General features: G+C 37.3%; 1 long non-coding RNA gene across 1 annotated transcript; it reads right to left on the bottom strand.

Moving 5' to 3' along the window:
- Window positions 1-8627: 8627 nt before the first annotated feature.
- Window positions 8628-19101, bottom strand: LOC123590877. Its single transcript, XR_006709012.1, has 2 exons — window positions 17098-19101; window positions 8628-10134 (listed from the first exon to the last, which is right to left on the bottom strand). It is a non-coding gene; the product is annotated as an uncharacterized LOC123590877 (long non-coding RNA).
- Window positions 19102-20082: the final 981 nt, after the last annotated feature.

Here is a 20082-nt window from a genome sequence, read left to right on the forward strand (position 1 = left end):
TACTATAAATCTGGAGAAATTGATTTTGCTCGCATCAACATCATCAGCAAGTGTATTGAGTGCCCATTGTATGGTCATAGCCTCACATGTTTCCTTTGCCAAATGTAGTTCAGATTATATGTTTATTAAGTGATAGCACTGCATTATCATCTGTCTTTGCAAAACTAAGTTAAATATATATTCCACTATATCCTTTTAAAGTGTTTTAAACTATGTTTATTGAAAATAAATAAAAATATTTATTATTGTGATCATAAGAAGAGCAAGCCTTGAACCTAGCCTGATTCTATTTTTCCTTTAACTATGCTTTAGAATGATAATCAAGCAAGATGTTCATTAGTTTATAGCTGGCTGTCCGGTGAGTATACCTTTACTTACATACTTACTGATTATATTTATTAGTCATCAACGTATGATTTGATTTATGAGTAACTCAGTAGGAGACCAACTTGACATTAAGGAATGTGGGCATGTCCTCTTGCCCCACAAATACCTCCCTATATTCTCGTAGGTGCCAAAAAATACTTGACATTCATTTGTTTGGGTCTCAACCAAGTATTCCTTGCATTTTGTAGGACTTTCAGCTTTATGTTCTAGCACCTTAAAAGATAAAAAAAATAATAATAAGTAGTAGTCAATTAAAAGCCAAATATACACATAAAGTTGAAACACCAGATGTCGGCTCCAAGTTTGTGGCTACAGGGTAAGAAGAGGGTTGAAGGAGCAGTGGAAAGGAGGGTGCTAGGGAAAGAGTTCAGAAAGACAAGGTAGAAGAGAACGAAAGAAACGTATTTCTGACTTCACAGTTATGTCCAAGATGATGCCCCTAGTCCTGGATTTCTTCTGTGAGTCAGAGCACAATGTTTCCATTCTTAAAAATACTAGCTTTCCTTTTCATCTGACACTACCCATTGATAAGATTATTAAGGAAATAAATGGAATTATTCTTATTTCCTGAGCCTTTTATCCCCTTTCAAAGGGTTAAGTTCCTAGAGGATGGTAATAACTGAACCATGGTAGAGCAGTTTGTGGAAATTTTTACTTGACCTGTAACTTCGTTTTATAAGTAATTCTAAGCAGTTCTACAATGACTATGCCTGATAGGTAATTGCTCATTGTGGTAGCAAATAAATTCTATCTGGGCAATTCAACAAGAATATAATCTCCAAAAAAAAAAAAGACTTTCATTCAAAATTGTGGTTTCTAAGTATCATTGTTCATCAACTTGGCTAATAATATAACTTTGTATTTAGGAAATATACATTTTATATACTTAAAAGAAGAAGGAAAAAATACTTTGGTGTTCCAGGATTGTTTTTTGTTTTCTTTTTTTACAAGAGAACATAAGGAGAGGACATAGAGGGGAGGCAGGGCTGGAGAAGACGCAGTTAATGTAAATCAAGAAAACAAACCATAAGAGAGAAAGACATACGTACTGCAATCCCAGAATAGCTAAATAATGCTTTGATGTATGGTAGCAAAGGGAAGGAATAAAAAACACAATATGCTCCAGTGACAGAGGCTTTATTTTTCTTTGTTTCCCAATAATATGGTCTTCCTAATGTCTCCCTTCATTCTCATATTCCAAAATACTTATTGAATTTACTGAATACCAATGATTTGTTACATACTATGCAAGATGTTTTAAATCCTGAGACAAATAAGATACAATTCCTGACCTCTTTTCAGTTTTTTTACTATTATAAATAAGGTTTCTGTGAGCATTCTTGCGTATGACTTTTGGTGCACATAAACATTTTTATTTGTTAGGTATATGCTCCCAAGTGAAATATTTGTGTAATAGAGAATTCTTATGTTTAGCTTTTCTCAGAACTGTCAGTTTTTTGAAACGATTATTCCAATTTTTACCCCCCATCAATGTAAGAGAGGTTCACATCCTCAGGAATGCTTATTAACGCCAGTCTTTAATTTTCGCAATGCTAGTGGGTAAATTGTGGTATCTTACCATAATTTTCACTTGAATTTCTTTGATAATTAATGATGCATATATTTATAGGACATTTTGATGGTCTTTCTTGTGGATTGCCTCTTCAAGTCTTTGTTATTTTTAAATTATCTATCTTTGTAATAATTTGAGGGTCATCCTATATATCTATAAGTCCTTTGAATTGGAGTCTGATCAAAGACTCTCCCCATTCCCAGAACTGGAGGACTTGACAATAATTGGCTGGTGAAATTTCTGGATTTTTATAAGCCATCTCTCATTCTGTCCTTTTTATAATTAGATTGTTTTTGTTCCATCATTTATGTGTATTTTGAATATTTTTGCCCAGTCTCTGATTTACCTTTTCACCCTTTTATTGATGTTTTTTATAAACAGAAGTTTATACTTTATTTAAGTATATTTTATGAATTTTTTAAGGTTGATGGCTCTTGTGGCTGTTTAAGAAATCTTTGCCCATCTCAAGGCTGTCAGACTAGTCTGTTGTCTTCTAAAAGTTTGCTTTCTTTCATTTAGGTCTATGGTCCATCTCGAATTAATTTTATATATGGCTTGAAATAGTGGTTAAAGTTAATTTTTTATCACATGGAAATATAGCTGTTCCAATAACATTTATTCCAAACATTGCATGTGCCAATTTTTTACTAGTTACTGTCTTCCAACTCCAAACCCACCTAGCTGTATGCTGTTTTGTGATGCTGGGGCTGAGACTTTGCAAAGCATGTTTCTGCTTTGCCAGCTGGCTTGCTGTTAAGCTGTACCAATAGAACTTGCTAGAAAGAGGTGTCAAAGCTGGAAGAGAAGGAAAACCTACTGTTCCTGTTTGTTAGTTTGTTGTTTCTTTCCCGAGGGTTTCTGGGGCTGGTGGTCTCTTTGTGTGGCAGCCCATCAACACTTCATCCTTATGGTGGCAAAAGAATGTTTTGCCCTTGTGCAGCAACAACACTCCCTTTTCAGGGGCCTGGGACCCATCACACAGGTTCATCCTCCAGCTGAGGATGTACCAGCTGAGGCCAGCCCTCCTCAGAGCTGAGAAACTGCCCTGCAAGCCCTTTCCCTAACTTCTCAAGCTTTTCCCTTTGATCCCTCAACTACAGGGATGGTGGCTGTAGTTTGCTTTCTGCAGTTGTTACGCTTGGATTCTCTGTTTGCCCTTTTAGTAGTTAATAACATCGTACTCTGTGAGCAATGCTTCATATGATCTTCTCTTTGTTCAAACTACTAGTGTGGTTTCTATCTCCTTTCAGAACCTCGACTGATGCACCATCTGTTCACTCACTGAATTGCGGGGGAATGTCACCGCAAATCAGGTGACTTCATATAAAATGGGTGTGCTCTTGGCTTCTATTCTGTGTCATGAGTTTATTTGTGTGTCCTTGTGCCAGTACCACACTGTATTAATTACTGTATTATTGTAGTAAGTCTTAATATCTAATAGTCATGCGCTTTTGTTTTTCTACAAGTGTCGTCTTGGCTCTTCTAGACGCTACATTTCCACGAGAATTTAGAATCAACCCATCAATTTCCACTTAAAAATGCTCAGATTATTATTGAGATTGCTTTGTGTCTATAGACCGACTTGGAAAGAGTGGACATTTTACAATGTCGATTTTTTTCATGGTAACCAAAGGGATATATTCATGAACATGACAACTCCTACTTTGTATTTAAGACTTGCTTAATTCCTCACAAAACTGTTTTGTAACTTTCACCATAGTGTTTTTACATGTTTTTCATTAGGTTCAAACCTATGTACTTAATGGGTTTTGATACTATTGTAAAAGGCATAATTTTTCATTTCAATTTCCACTTGCTTGTTGTTAGTATATAGAAAAACAATTTTTCAGTATCCATCAACCTTGCTAAACTTACTTATTAGCTCTAATAATTCATAAGCTGTGTTTCTTTTTGTGTAGTTTTGATTAGTTGTGATTCCCAAGGAATTTTTCCTTTTAAGCTGAGCTGTGAAGTTTATCAGCATGAACTTGTCCACAGCATCTCTTATTATCCTTTTAATATCTGAAGGATCAATAATAGTATCTTCTTTTTCATTCTTCATATTGACATTTTTTGCCTCTATTTTATCTTGGTCAATACTACTAGGGGTCGATTGATTTTATCGATTTATTAATCTTTTCAAAGAACCAACTGCTCCCTTTGCTGATTTTATTTATTAAACATTTGGTTTTTATTGCATTGCTTTTTTCTTTCATCTTTAGTGTTTTTCTGTTTTTTTCTTTTTTCTTTTTTTGATTTCTGCATTTTGAATTTAATTTGCTCTCTTTTTATAGCTTCTTGAAAATGCAAGGTCCCTCAAAGCATTGCTTCAGCTGCACCCCTGCAATTTTGATATGTCATATTTTTATTTTCATTTAATTCAAAACACTTTCCAATTATATCTTTCTTTTTAAAACAAAATATGGGTCATGCTGCTCAAAATATGAGTATGTGGCTTAATTTCCAAACATTTGGGAATTTTTCTAGGACCTCTGCTGCTGTTACTGACTCCTAGTTGAATTTCACTGTGGTCAGAGAACTTACAGTCTGATTTCAGCCCTGTACAATTTATTAATATTTACTATGTATCATATGGCCTATTTTGGCAAATGTCCCATGTGTGCTGGAAAAGAATGTGTATCCTGTAGTTGTTAGATGAAATGTTCTAGAAGTATCAATTAAGGCAAGATAGGTAATAACATAATTTGAGTTTTCTATAAACTTTTTTATAGTTTCTTCTGTTAAATACTGAAAATATTTGCTAAAAGTATACAATTCTGAATGTGGGTTTGTCTATTTCTTTTCAAAGTCTTGATGAATTTTTCACTGTTATCTATGTGCAAACACATTTTGAATCATTATGCCTTGTTGGTGAATTTTATTGAAAGATATAAAACAGATGAGAGAGAGAGAGAGAAATGGGAAGATTTAATATTGTAAAGATATTAAATAGTCTATAAGCTAACTGCAAGACCAATCAATAGCTTAACAATTTTCTCTTGTTGTAGTTGTCAAGTTCATTCTGTAAATCACACAGAAGAATTAAAACCTAAAATCAGACAAAACAATTTTAATGAAAGAATTTTAAAGGGAAGGATTCACATTTTACTAATCTTTCAATTACAAACATACAGAAATTAAATCAGAATGAGATTCTACCAAGTTACATAAGAAAATTAAGTGAATGGAAAAGAATACTTAGGAACATATCTATATCTATGTCTGTATCTATGTCTATATCTATATCTATATCTATATCTATATCTATATCTATATATCTATATCTATGTCTACATAAGAGCTTGGCGTGTGATAGAGGTACATTACAAATCAGTGGAGAAAGAACACTTTAATTATTGAATAGTGCTGGTATAACTGGCTATTCATTTGGGAGGTTAAAAAAAATGTGTTATCTCTACTTTCTACACACAAAAAATAAATTACAGGTAGATTAAAGACCTAACTGTGATTTCTGTTTCTGGCACATTACAGAGTAGATATTTTGAATTAAATTGTTAAACTTCTAAGCAAATATGTAAATATTAAAAATCTTTTTGAAGGCTTTGCTAAGCCGGCAACAAACAAAACAAAACAAAACAAAAAGCAAGCACACAGAGGTCAAAACTGGTGGAATGCTAGAATTCTGTGATGCAATGTGTACCAAAGCAGGTTTCCATTCTAGGGTATCTGGCCCCAAGTCCTAAAGACTGTGAGCTTTTATTTTGATGGCTGCATGGGGCAAGGACGGAGGATAAGCCTTGGGTTTAGCTAAAAGGAATACCTAACACAGCCTAAAACTGGTTACCCAAAAACCTTTTTATCCTGTGTCAAAATGAAGAGGAAATAAACCTACTATACAGTAAGTTTACACTTACGGGAAGCTTTCCATTGAGTGAAAGTACAAACCAAAAATCTCCCCTGAGGATTTGTAACAAAGTCATCACTCACAGTCGTGTATGGTCCGAATTTCAGAACCAAGATGGTCTGAAAAACGTCAGTTCACTCAGATTGGTCGTATCCCCAGACAACTAGTACAAGCAAACACAAACCATCTTGGAGAGATTCAACTGCATTTGAGGCCTCAAAAAACTCAAACAAATGAAATAATAAAATTCCAAGGGAAATAGTCATCCAACAGTCAAAACACACAATCAGTGTTGGTTGGTGTGACAAGTAATGAGACGATTATCTGGGAAAGCAGTTTGTTGGTTTGGAGATGTGTGTCCCCGTGTGTCCCCCACAGTGGGCATGGTCCCTAGAGTAACTGTAGTATAGATGTGCAAGGAGAAATGAATATGCTCATGGACGCTGACTACAGCCCACTGGTAATTCAAAAGCAGCAGAAATGAATGAGCTGTTTCTCGGTATGTGAATAAACTGGGGTCACGGAATGCTACATCTTCTAGAATGAATTCACTCCCTTTGAACAACTCTCAGTATCACAATGTTCAATTTTTTTTTAAGTCAATTGCCAAAAGATGTGGGCAGGAGACCATTCATCTAATATTTTAAAACTCAAATCACAAGGTTATTTAAAGCATAAAAAAAAATACATGAGAATTTTAAACATTAACCTCTGGAAGAACATTTTCTTTGTGGGGAGGAAGGAAGAGAAACTTTCTACGAGGCAGAGGAAAATAAGACTTAAGCTGTGTCCAGAAGATTTACATCTTTTTTGTATGAGACAGACCTGTATCAAATAATGCATTTTAGTCATGGGAAGCTGTTTTGTTCTTTTTTTGTCTGTATGTTTTAAATGTTTCAAATTTTATAATTTGAAACAAAACAAAAAAGATAGAAAATCAAAGCGAAACCCATGTTGATAAAAGATATCCATAATTAGTTACCTTGCTCAATTTTACTCAGAGTCTATAATTAATGTCAAATAATTCTTTAAAAATAAGTCTCAAAGAAGAATCTTACTTAGGTGTGATTTGAAGCAGAAAATCTGCTATCCAATAAATATCTCATTTATAACCATATCGCATTCAACTTTCTATCAGTTTATAAGCTAGTATAATTATACTTTTAAAAAATATCTTCCCCAGATTTCGCTATCCCACAGGCTTCTCTTCCCCGGGAAAGGTAGAATGATTCATGTAATGGTAGATTAGGGCCTGCTATAACCTGGGCCTGCTTGGCTTAATTCCTCCTTTTTCCCCTTTGGAAACTGGTATATCTCTTGGGTAGCTCACTCTATGGCAGGATTTTATAATTTGGGGAGTATTACCTCAAATCCAACTGTTGGTGTATGTGCTTTGAACACTAAAAAATAAAATTAGGAATAGAACAGTAGACCAAAATAACACGTCAAGAGGATTCTCACAGGGCTTAGATTCGTGGGCCATGGACTTGAATGTGTGGGGAGGGATGTCCCCTTGGTGGTTCCATAAAGTCTCATATAGAGTCTGGTATGCCAAGAGGGTTTTTACTGTGTAACTGCTTCAGCCTGACCTTGGCAGGTGATTGCTGCTTCTGGCCATTGTGTCCACAGGCAATTAGCTGTTTTGTAGACCAGGATTGTACACATGGGCAGCTTCACACAAATCTTTGGACCACACAGTCCTCAGCAGAGGCATCAGGGTGGTAAGACCTGGGATGGGGTGCAGAGATCCAGTTCGAATTTCAGGAAAGGTATGTTTGTGCCTTTAGACCATCCTAAACCAGATGGTGGAAGCTTTAGAATGCAGGTCACCGCATCTTACTCCACAGGCACACCTGAAGCAAAGGTTCAAGTCTAAAGAAAAGACAACCATTCCACGCTAGACAATGGAAAAAGGAACAATGTTGGCTGCTTTCAACACAAGACTGCTGAGTTTAATATATGCTTCAGAACCCTGGGGAGATAATGGCTATATATTGTTAGAGCCAGTCTCTAGAAAGGCAGCACGGATCAACTGCCTCAAATTCCACTCTGAAGTTAGGGCCAAGATGGAACCCATGGAATGCCCAATGTTGAATTTATAAGGTTGGTACACAGGGTCAAGAGTGGAAAATATTTAATTACTTGATAAAAATATTTAATTACAACAAGGTGATCCTGTTGTAGGTGGTGTGCAGGTACTCTGAGGGAACATGCCTGAGAGAATTTGTGGAATTCAATAGCACAAGAGAAAAAGCCACTGGGGAGCAAGAACCAATTCTCGCTGGACTCCTCTAAGGGTGTGGTTCTCAGCTGCAGCTGCACATTATAATAACCAATTAATTCAAAGATCTTTAAAATAAATAAATAAATAAATAAATAAATAAATAAATAAATAAAATTCTCTGTAAATGGGACCCAGGCATTGGTATTGAGATTCTGAATTGGGGTGTCTAATCTTAAGGCTGACAAATAGTTGGGATCTACTGAGTAAATCTTGTACATGATATGGCCAATTTCTTCATGTACATGGTATGGCCTTTCATTTTCCTAGGATAAGTTACGTAAGGAATTTTATTTCCTTAATTATTTTTTAAATGTTTATTTTTTTAATTTTAAGAGATAAGGAGACAGCCATGAATGGGGTAGGAGCAGAGAGAGAGAGGGAGAGAGAGAGAATCTCAAGCAGAATTGGCTGTGTCAGTGCAGAGCCCAACACAGGGCTCGATCTCATGAACTATTGGATCATGACCTGAGCCAAAATCAAGAGTTGGATGCTTAACCAACTGAGCCACCCAGGCACCCTGTTACTTAAAGAATTTTAATTATGTTATCAACATTTTGTTTCACAACAGATAGTCCAACGTTGTAATTTAATCCAGCAATCTCAGAAAATCTTATATGAATAGCCATTTTTCTTTGGAGGCTTAAAGGCCTCACAATCCCAATACCATTCCTTTTTTTCCTGCTCCCCTGAAGTGAATAATTGAAATTTCTCAGTTCTTTCACCAGACACACATTACTACCATTTAACCGTAAAGATATAGGATAACTACATATGAGAATAATCTGAGTAGTAGGGAAAATAGAATTTCTGCTCAAATATATGCTGTCCAAGATATTTTTAGGCTTTTTATGGCTGGATGCTTCCCAGGAAAGAAAGTTGGTTCTTCCATCAGAAACTTGCTCTTTCTATCTAAGGATTTTTAGACCTTTAGATCTTTGGAAAGTGCTTTCCAAAGTCCAGCATTTTAAACCACTGAGGGGTAATTAATGAGGATAAAAAAGGTATTGGGAGTTTAGCCAGCATCACACAGAGCCAGGCCCACAGCCTGACTTACAACCCATGGCTCCGACTTTCAGACCCATGAGACTGCTTTTCCCAAGTCAACACATACTCACCACATCCTAGTGCTCATTATACACATTTGATTCTCATTTTGTTTCTGAGTACTTATTGGGCTTAGTTTTCTTGACTTGCCTGTTTCTATATTAAGCATTTTTGGGGTTATTAAAAAAAAAAGAAGTCCAATTGCCACTTATTATGGCTTCCAGTTATGAACGTATTAATGATTTCTTGCTTGTTTATGACATTCCTATTTCCATCTCAAAATTTGCCATGAACCCTAACCTGTTTTCCCAAATCATAATTTCTGCAGAGAACAACATGTTCTATTGGAATCACTTGAAATAGTGTCACAAATTACTTTTGGAGGTAGAACAATCCAGGTGCAATGTCGTGTTCGCCTTGGTTAGTTATTGCTCTTGGCTTTGCCACAGTTGATGCTCAGATTGTATTAAATAGACATGACTTATTTGGGTCTCACCTTGCCAGCAATGCCAAAAGAGCTATCTCGTCACTCGGCTTGATGCATGCTGTTGAACATCAAGGTGATTCCCGGATTACATCCCTTTTCATTTGCTGTCTGTCATTCCATGCAGCTCAGTTCCTGGCCCATGAGCCCTTCCCTGTCTTTTTGGTTTCACTGCTCAACATGATTGCTGGATAGCAGTCTTGGAAGGAGATTCTGAGAAGATTTATTATTCTGTGGAATATAGCTGGTGTCAAAATCCATTTTAAAAATTCAAATCTTTGAAGATGAAGTCTCTGATGGTTTTAAACTTTCTTTGAAGTGCGAACAAGCTTCATAATCAAAATCAAAACTTGATAAGTAAATTTTTAAATGCCAACGCTGTATATTTATTCTGATAATAATGATGATATTATAGCTGCTAACACCTACTGAGTCCTAACTGTACCATATGTCCAAAATATTTTGCATGTATTGTCCCATTTAATTTCACAGCAGCCCTGTAAAGAAACCCAGACAAATCTGATTACAGATTCTATAGCTCTTAATCACCACTCATAGATGGAGAAAATCAACAAACCCCTCTCATTAAAAAGGACAGGATATTCTAATCTGCAGATATTTCTGCAGTCAAGTAAATTGGTTGTAAGTCATAGGACTTGTCAACTTTCATTTATGGTATGGCAATTTTAATGTCTTTAAAAATGCAAGCACTCCTTATTCTTTCGTTCAATAAACATTGGTTGAACAAGTACCTGTGAGATACTACGCTATGTGTGGTGAGGACGTAAAGTTAAAAAGGCACACTTTTTTGCCTGAAATTGTCCGTAATCAGATTAAAGAGGCAGACATGGAAACAAAGCCTTGAAATATAGTGTAGTAAAGGTTGTGATGGAGGTGTGCACAAAATAGAAGGGTGAGACCGATCCATTTGGATTTACGGCAATATGTCAATATACTCTGATATTCAATTATTACCCTCAGTTATTTAGCTACTCTGGAAAAAAAACCTAAAACTCTGTTTCTTAAACAAATAGGCTTTTTCTCCAAGAGAAACACTATAGTGTTGTGGTTCAAGAATGGAAGCTGTGGAGCCAGGGTGGCTGGGTTTGAAGCCTGGCTCTATTAATTTTTGGCAACTTACCTAATGTCTCTGTGCCTCAGTTTCCTTATTTGTTACATAAAGATAATAATTCTAATAATAGAATCATTTTGAGAATTGAATGAGTTAACATATATAAATTCCTTAGAGCAACACCTGATATATAATAGTACTATATATAGTAGCTATTGCTATTATATTTTTAATAAAAATATTGATATTCAATGGAAGAGCTGTATAAAATGAGGATGGATAGCTTTCTTCAAATGGACCAGGTGGTACTAATGACAATGTATACTTATGAGCCTCTAATATATTCTAGGTACCATACTAGGGTCTGGGGAACAAATTCAATTCAAGATCTCAGGAATGGGGTTCCTGGGTGGCTCAGTTGGTTGAGCATCTGACACTTGATTTTGGCTCAGGTCACGATCTCAGGGTTGTAGGATCAAGCCCCGTGTCAGGAACTGCACTGAGCATGGAGCCTGCATAAGACCTCTCTGTCCCTCTGCCCCTCTCCCCTGCTCATGCTCTCTCTCTCTTTCTCTCTCTCTAAATTAAAAAAAAAAACCAAAACTTCTTTTAATTAAAAAAAAGAGAGCTCAGGAATACTCCAGAAGCATGTAATAAAATGGAGACAACAGAAAACTAGCCATAATACATCAGAATAAGTGATATTTAAATATAATGTGCTATGGAAAACTGCATATGAATGGAAAAATTCATTAGGTCCCCATGGACTCATAAAAACTTTATTCAGGAGGTCACATTTGAGCCAGACTTTGAAGGAATCCAACTACATAAGTAACAAGGCCATTCCGGACATAAGGAGCAGCATGGCAAAGATATAAAGGGATAACAGAAAAACAGAAAGTTGAAGGTTTGTGAGGTGCTTATGGAAGAGTGTGTGGAGATGAGCAGGGAAAAGTGGAATTAGTTCTTAAAAAAAGTTTTGTAGTCAATTCTAAACCTGGGAGAGAGTAATGTAACATGGTAACATCTGCATTTTAGAAATATCATTCTTGTGGCACCATGGGGAATAGGTTTGAAGAGAAAACAAAGGTAGAAAAAGACATCAAAAGATTATTACAATGATACTGAAGAGAAATGCAGATGTCTCATGCCTGGGCTGGGACTAGGGATGAGGAAGACAGAAGATACAGTAGAGGTGTCAAGATGGAGTGACCAATTAGATATAACAAACAGGAGGTGTTGAAGATGACTCTGAGACATCTGGCTTGGATGACCAAGCATTGGTTAATGCTGATAGCCAAAATCAGAAAGGCAGAAGGAGAAGCAGATTTGTCTAAACCATCTGTATTTGGCAGCTAAAAAATTCAACTCAGGGCTCAGGAGAGCAGTCCTCATAAGGGCTATGGATCTAGAAGTCCTGAGAGTCTGCTGGAAATTTGGAAATAGTTACGATCAGCAAGGAAGAGAAAGGGGAAGGACAAGAAGACTAAGACTAGAAGCCTGAGAAACTCCTAAGTGAAAGGGGTGCCAGGAGAAAGACAATAAGTAATAGAATATAGAACAGATACAGAAAGAGCAGCCAATGCACCGAGTATCTGACTGTGGGTTGGAGGGATGATGACAGTGTTGGAAGCAGAAGAATAAACAGGCAGTAGGACTATGGAAGCTACAAGACAAGATTTCAAGAAAGTTGTGGTGACCTGGAGGCAAAGAGGTCAAGAAGAATAGAAGTCCATACTCTCAATTCGTTGAAATGAATATAAAGAAATGTAACCAAACTTATGTTAGTGTCCACTGTGGGGAGGAGTGGAGAAGGACATGTAGTGTATAGAGGTAGAAACTCGATCTAAGCACATTTCTGGAAGTTTCAATGCCAAGATATTATGGGGGTGTTGGAGGAGCCAGATTGATTATCGCTCACCAGACCCCAGAATTGCACACAGAGCCCCATTAAAAAGACCTCATTTCAGTTCTCATGAACACTTCAGGGACAAATCCATACTTGAAGTAGAGGACAAGACTTTATTCCATTAGTTTGGTACCAAAATTGGGCAGGAGACTGGAACATTTACATGCCTACTCTATATATGCTGTGATGTCCTTCCTTCTGTGAGGGCTTGCTGCCTCCCCAGGTGCTTAGCCAAGTCTTACTTGGGTTCACACATACACAAACACATATACACACAGAGTCACACACAGACACGGTCACACTCACACATTTCTCCTCTCATTCTCTCTTGCCCACAGTTTGGATCTAGGAGATATCTGTTCTAAGATGGTGAGGGGTCAACAACGCCACAATCTCACCCACTTGCTTCTCCCAAATATTTGTCTACACTCCAAATACATAAAATGTCCCCAGGTGGGGACTGCTTACAACAACTGACAGGTTACTTGAATGAAACAGGCGCACGGTGGCGATGCCAGACTGGAGCTCAAGCAGCCCATCTCAAGGAGCAGGCATTGTAGTGTTCTGGCTAATTCCTCCTTGTGAAATTGCAGATCCAGCTGTGTCAGATCTTCCAGACTTTTATGTTACGTGTCCCAATTATTAACTGCTAGGGGCTATTAAAAATATTTTAAACACTGTGAAGCAATACAAAACACATCTGAAGGCAAATAGGCCCAGAACTCATGAATTTAAGACATCTGCCTTCAAATTTTAAGCTTTTGAATGCAAAAGCTAGAAGCACAGCAGACTATGTCTGCTTTCCATTTTTTCACTTCCTCCCTGAGGGTCTTATGTGCCTGAACAGTGTGGGCATTTAGGGGTGGTGGTGAGGCAGGGAAGAGAGAAAGACAGAGATAAAAGAATATAGTCTAATATGTAGAAAATAATATACAACACTACGGACAAAGAAGAATTCTAGCCAACAAGGGGCAGAAAACTAACATTTACTGTATGTTTTTGATATAACCAATAGCATACATATATTATCTCATTTCATTTTCATAATGGTCCTAATAAGTATGAACCATTTTCCCCAATCTACAGGTGAGAAACTGAGCTTTAAAGGGATGGTTTGCCTGTGGTTCTACAGTGATGGAGCTGGGATTTAAATCCAGATTTTTGTATTTTTTTGCAATATATGCACAGTTCATTTTCCTACTCAAACTGTTTTCCACGTGGCTGAATGCTCACTAATGACAAATGTGGATGTTGCTAATATAAAAATAAATGTGTTTAGAACCGTTTCTCTGTAGTCCAATGCCCGTTACCATCTTCCTTGGGGAAAGATATATGTCTGGGGAGCTGGCCCCTGTCACCACTCCAATGCCGTTAGTTACTATTTTCCTGGGTCCAAGTTCTTCCTCCAAATCTCTTTGTTCTTTCAGACTAACGAACCATCTAATCGAGAATGTCACTTAAAATGTTTTTTCTTTACATAAGTCCCCAGGGCTATGCTGAATTTTAGCATAGTTTTGGTTACTTACAAAGCTAGCAGAAGTAAACCCTAATTTCAGAATGTGTAAAAAAAAAGCCTGTGTATCTACATTGCATGCCCATGGAAGATACGACTTCTGTTTAACATTCCACTGGAAGTTTTAGTCAATGAGATAGAGTGGAAAAAAAAAAGAATAAAAATGTGTAAGTATTGGAAGAAGTAAAGCTGTGTGATGAGCCAATGACACAGTGATATATATTGAAAATCCTTAAATAAAATAAGCTATGGGTAAATTATTAAAATTAATTAGTAAGTTTAGCATGGTTACTGGATTCAAGATCAACACACAAAAATTGTATTTCTATATAATTTATTTGAATAATGTTTTATAAATTTTCTGTTAAAAGTCTTGCAATTATTAGATTCATTCCTAGTATTTGACATTTCATGACTCTTTCATAAATGATACCTTTTAAAAAATTTTTGTAATATGTAATTTTTGTCATTGGTATGTAGAAATACAATTTCATGTGTGTTGACCTTAAATCCAACAACTTTGCTAAACTTACATATGATTTCAAGAGAAATTCTAAAACATTATTAGGAGAAATTAAGGGGAATCTAAATAAATGGATAGCTATACCAAGGATGAAAGGTTTAATATTGTAAAGCTGTCAATTTTCCCCATTCTAAGCTATAAATTCAAAACAATTTCAATAAAAATTCTAGTAGGACTCTGTGTACGTGTGTGTGTGTGTGTGTGTGTGTGTAAACTGGCAAGCTGATTTTTAAATTTCTACAGAAAAGCAAGGGCAAAGAATAACCACAAAACTTATGAAGAACAACAAAGTGAGAGAGCTTATTCTATTTTATATCAAGTCTTATAACATTCAACAGTATGGTATCAATCTAAGGACAGAACAAAATGAAGAGTCCAGAAACAGACTCTGAGATGATTTGGAACAATATCCTACTTTGCCAGCTAACTGTGTTTGTCTAGTACTGAGGTAGCTCTAAGGGGAAAGTGTTTGAAAAAGGCTTTCATTATCACCCAAGACAGCCATTCTTCCTGGGGTACGGAAGAAGTTGCACTTTTCAACTGTGCACAGTTCAAATTATGTGACTCTTGCTCAGTTTAGATTACGAACATCAGACAGTGTCTATTATATCGATATGATAAAACTCTAATGCTCTAAGTTGGATCCAGTAAATCCAGTCGTTTAAAAGATGTCCTTACAATATTGTTAGATTAATTAAAAATTGGATCAGCCTACTACTGTGGAAAATGAGAAACACTCACTAATTATGTGTGTTCTTTGCTTGTGTGTTTGTTAAGTATGTTCAAGAGGAGTTTTGGGGCAACCTGGGTGGCTCAGTTGGTTAAGCGTCAACTTCAGCTTAGGTCATGGTCTCATGGTTTGTGAGTTTGAGCCTCACATTGGTCTTTCTGCTGTCAGTGCAGAGCCTGCTTTGGATCCTCTGTCCCCTGTCTCTGCCCCTTACCCATTTGTGCATTCTCTCTCTCTCTCTCTCTTTCTCGATCTCTCTCTCTCTCTCTCTCAAAAATAAATAAACACTTTAAAAAAGGAGTTTCACTACAGTAGGTGATGGGAAACAAAATATTTTAGTTGGGTTCATTGTACTCCAACAAGATCAGGATATACCAGTAAGGTAGACAAAGAAACAAAGGATGTTGAGTAGACTATTACTTGTGTCTATATCCAGAAGGATTGAAAAAGATCACACAGGATTGTAGAAACAGGGAAGCAGAGAAATGGACGGATTTGAGAAGCATTTGTCAAAATCTTATATAATTGTGTATATCTAAATTAGTGCAACAGTACAGTCTTAAGCATAATGAATATAATTCCTACATTTCTCTTAATTGGAAGAAGCATTTCTGTCTACATTATCAATGATCAATTTGATGACATTTACCTTTTATTATTTTATAGCTGTTAAGTAATTTAATATGTCTTTGAATATTGTGGTTAGTTCTGGGAGCCATGAAGGTAAAGTATGAGCTTATTCTGTTTTTTAAAAATTGTTTTTTAGTTTTTTGTAATGTTTATTTATTTTTGAAAAAGAGAGGAGGGGGGAGGGCAGAGGGAGAGGGAGACACAGAATCTGAAGCAGGCTCCAGGCTCTGAGCTGTCAGCACAGAGCCCGACACGGGGCTCAAACTCACAAACCACAAGATCATGACCTGAGCCAAAGTTGGATGCTTAACCAACTGAGCCACCCAGGTGCCCCAAGTATGACTAATTCTTAAAATGAATCTTAATATACTTGAAGAGAATGAAAGCTTTCCTCATAATCACCTTCAGTACCAAAGGCCAAAATTAATATCTTGATGAGCTATCACAAGCAGATAACTACCTTCTTGTAGGTAAAATTTCTTAATTGTAATTGAAGAAACTTCAAGTTAAGTGATTTGCAAAAATCATAAAGCCAGCAGCCTATCAGAGCCTGGTCTAGGATGACTCCTGACCCAGTCCATTTCACTTTCCATGGTAACATACCTTACTGTCCCCTGGAGAGAGGCTATTTTATTCAGATGCAACTCTCTAAAACAGAGTTTCTCAATCAATTACAACAGTGACTGATATGGGCAGTTTGTCCTGATAATTCTTAGTTGTAGGGGCACATTCCTGTGCATGATAGGATATTTAGCAGCCTCCTTGGCCTCTGCCCACTAGGTGCCAGTAACATTCTCCTTCTACCCCAGTTGTGACAACACAAACCGTCTCTAGACGTTGCCAATTAGTCCTCGAAGGACAAATGGCCCCCAGTTAAGAGCAGCTATTCTGAAGTCCTCTCTATCCTTAAAATCCTTAAATTTTGACCAAAACAGAAAGAATCCAGGAAACTGTATAATTTCTCATGAAAATTTTAAATGTCAATTGTACTTTTCACAATCAATAAAAATTCTAGTAGGACTCGTGTGTGTGTACGCGCGCGCGTGCGTAAGTTGGCAAGCTGATTCTAAAATTTCATACTACCTTTAACCATAAACTTCAGGCCCTTGTGCTTGCTCGCTGAATGTCCAGTTGCTAAAACAACAGTCTTCTCGGTCTGCTCAGTCCAGTCCTCGCCATTCTCAGCTTTGCTTTGTATGAGACGAAACTACATTTCCCAGGCTCCCTTGTTCTCAGGCTTCTAGATGAGTTCAGCCAATGGGAGGTACTGGCAAAAGGTTGGAGTGGGCCAGAGGGAAGAAGGCCGGCCCCTTCTCACTTTCTCTGTTGTGACAACAGTTTTTGAGTCACCTCCATAGCTCCTACTCCTGCTAGCCAGTCCTTCCCCTGTGGCCCCTGCCACGGTTCCATTTTCCACCTGGTGACCCTGGATCCTGGGGACACCATCTCTGTCCCTCCGGTTCTAAGGGTGGTATAACTTCCCACTGTTGCTAATCTCTGGTTTATCTTGCCATCCCATTTCTTCCTTCGCTTGTGTAAACAGTAGGTATGGACCCTCAAATTCATATGTTTGGGCTCTAACCCTCGGTGTGGTTATATTTGGAGTAAAGAAGTAATTAAGATCAAATTAAGTCATAAGGGTGGAGGTCTGATTTGATAGCATTAGTGTCCTTGTAAGAGAAGACAACAGAGAGCTAGTGCTCTCTTGCTCCTTTTCTCTGTATCTGTCTCTCTCCCTCTCTCTCCCTCTCTCCCCAGCTCTTGAGGACACAGCAAGAAGAAGGCTGTCTGCAACCTAGGAAGAGAGTTCTCACCAAAAACTTCATCTTACTGGCACTCTGATCTTGGACTTCCAGCCTCCAGAACCGTGAGAAAATTAATGTTTGTTGTTTAAGCCACTGAGTCTGTTGTATTTTGTTCTATCAGCCCTAGCTAATACAGCGATTCTCTGCATTGTATTTCCACTGTTTGAAATAACTAAGAGAATGTTTGCTTTCCTGTTTACTGTGACTGACACGGTTCTTTATATCATTGATACCATAAAATATCCTAGTATGTGCCTGACACTACATAAAATGCACTTCCATATTCATTTCCTTATCTAGTCTCCCAACCATACTGTAACGTAGAGCAAAATGACATGACATAAGGAGCACAGGTTTTGAGACACAGAGATGGAATTACAACTCCACCCTTTGCTGGCTGCATGACCTAAGAAAAGTTCATCTCATTCATCTCATTTTCTTATCTGTAAAATGGACCTAATAGTACTAACGGAAGAAGGTTGTTCTCGATTAAATGAGCTACTCTGTGCAAAGTGCTTAGATTATTTTTAGGTGTATATATATATATGCTTTGAATAATCTAAATATTATTTTTTAGCTACAATTTATTGAGCACCTATTATGTGCCAAGCATTGTGATATGTACAGGAGACATAAAGACAAATAAAAACAACGAATGCCCTCAAAAAGTTGCACTATACCAACAGAGACAAATATATGAACAATGATTAAAATAAAATGTGGCAAGTATATTAAAAGATATATGGGAAAGCCAAATGCAGCATGATCCATTTGGGAGGCAACTGTTTGGAAAGTTTGGAAGACGATTGTCAAGGTTTGGACCCCAGTTCTGTCAATTACTAATGCTTTTACTCTAGACAAGTTACCTAAGTTCAATAAGCCTCTATTTTCCCACTTTCAAAAATGAGGATAATAGGATCTAGCTCATAAAGGTGTGATGAGAAGAAACAAGATAATAAAAAATACAGTTTCTCTGGTATAGTTCCCAGATGATAAGTGAGCAGAAAAGGATTGTTAATTATCTTTATCAGTAATAGGGGAGCACAGAAACAGGCTGCCTAACCCCCGCTCCACCAAGTTTCCCACTCCTTCCCCACTCTGATCTATTTGATAACTACTGACTTTCTTTCCCTTCCTCCTCCTCAGAAGAGATTAAGTCTCCCCTACTTTTCTAGTATGAGGATAGATTAGCAGAACCACTTTAGAAAATTTCTTGGATAGGGGCACCTGGGTGGCTCAGCCAGTTGAGCGTCCGACTCTTGGTTTTGGCTCAGGCCATGATCTCATGGTTTGTGAGTTTGAGTCCCGCGTCGGGCTCTATGTTGAAAGTGTGGAGCCTGCTTGGGATTTTCTCTCTCCCTCTCTCTCTGCCCCTCCCCAACTCACTATCTCTATCTCTCTCAAAAATAAATAAATAAACTTAAAAAATTAAAAAGATAATTTCTTGGGCAGAATCCTTTAAATCTAAATATATGAATACAAAGCAATTCCACTGCCGCGTATCTATCCAGAAATCGGTACTTGTAAGTGCCAAAAGATCTAAAAGAATGTTTATAGCAGCTTTATTTATACTAGCACCATACGGGAAGCAAACCCAATGCCCATCAGCAGGAGGATGGGTAAATACATTGTGATATATTCATATACGATGGAATATTACATAGCAATGAGTGTGAACTAGAGTTGCGTGCAGCAATTAGGAATCTCACAAACAAAATGTTGAGCAAAAGAAGCCAGAGTACACACTTTACTGTTACATTTATAGAAAGTTCAAGAATGGGCAAAATGAAGCTATAGTCATAGAAATCGGAAGAGTGGTTACCTTTGGGGAAGTACTTGCTGAGAGCACTGGTATACTGATAAATGTTTAGCAGCCAGCTCTAGAAAGAAAAGCCTGATTTTACAGCATTTGCCAGGTCCCATGGTATAAATACTCCCACCATGGTGGATTTCAAGTTACCAGTGTGATATCACTGAGCACAGATTACGTCTACAGTCTGCCTGGCAAGCTGGTGTGAGCCAGCCTAGCACACCACTGGGGGGTGCATGAAGGGACAATCTGGTGTGCTGAAAATGTTCTGTATCTTGGTCTGGATAGTGTTTACACAGGTAGAGTCTTAAGAGTTGTTCTTTATTATATGTATATTATACCCCAATAATAAAAAGTAAAATGTAAAAATGTCTGAGAACTAGAAAGACGAAAGCAGTTATATCTACGTCCCAGAGGAAGGTCCAAAGAGGCACCAGAGATTCAAAGACCAAA

This window comes from Leopardus geoffroyi, chromosome B4 (genome assembly GCF_018350155.1).
Source record: "Leopardus geoffroyi isolate Oge1 chromosome B4, O.geoffroyi_Oge1_pat1.0, whole genome shotgun sequence".
Taxonomy (NCBI): Eukaryota; Metazoa; Chordata; class Mammalia; order Carnivora; family Felidae; genus Leopardus; species Leopardus geoffroyi.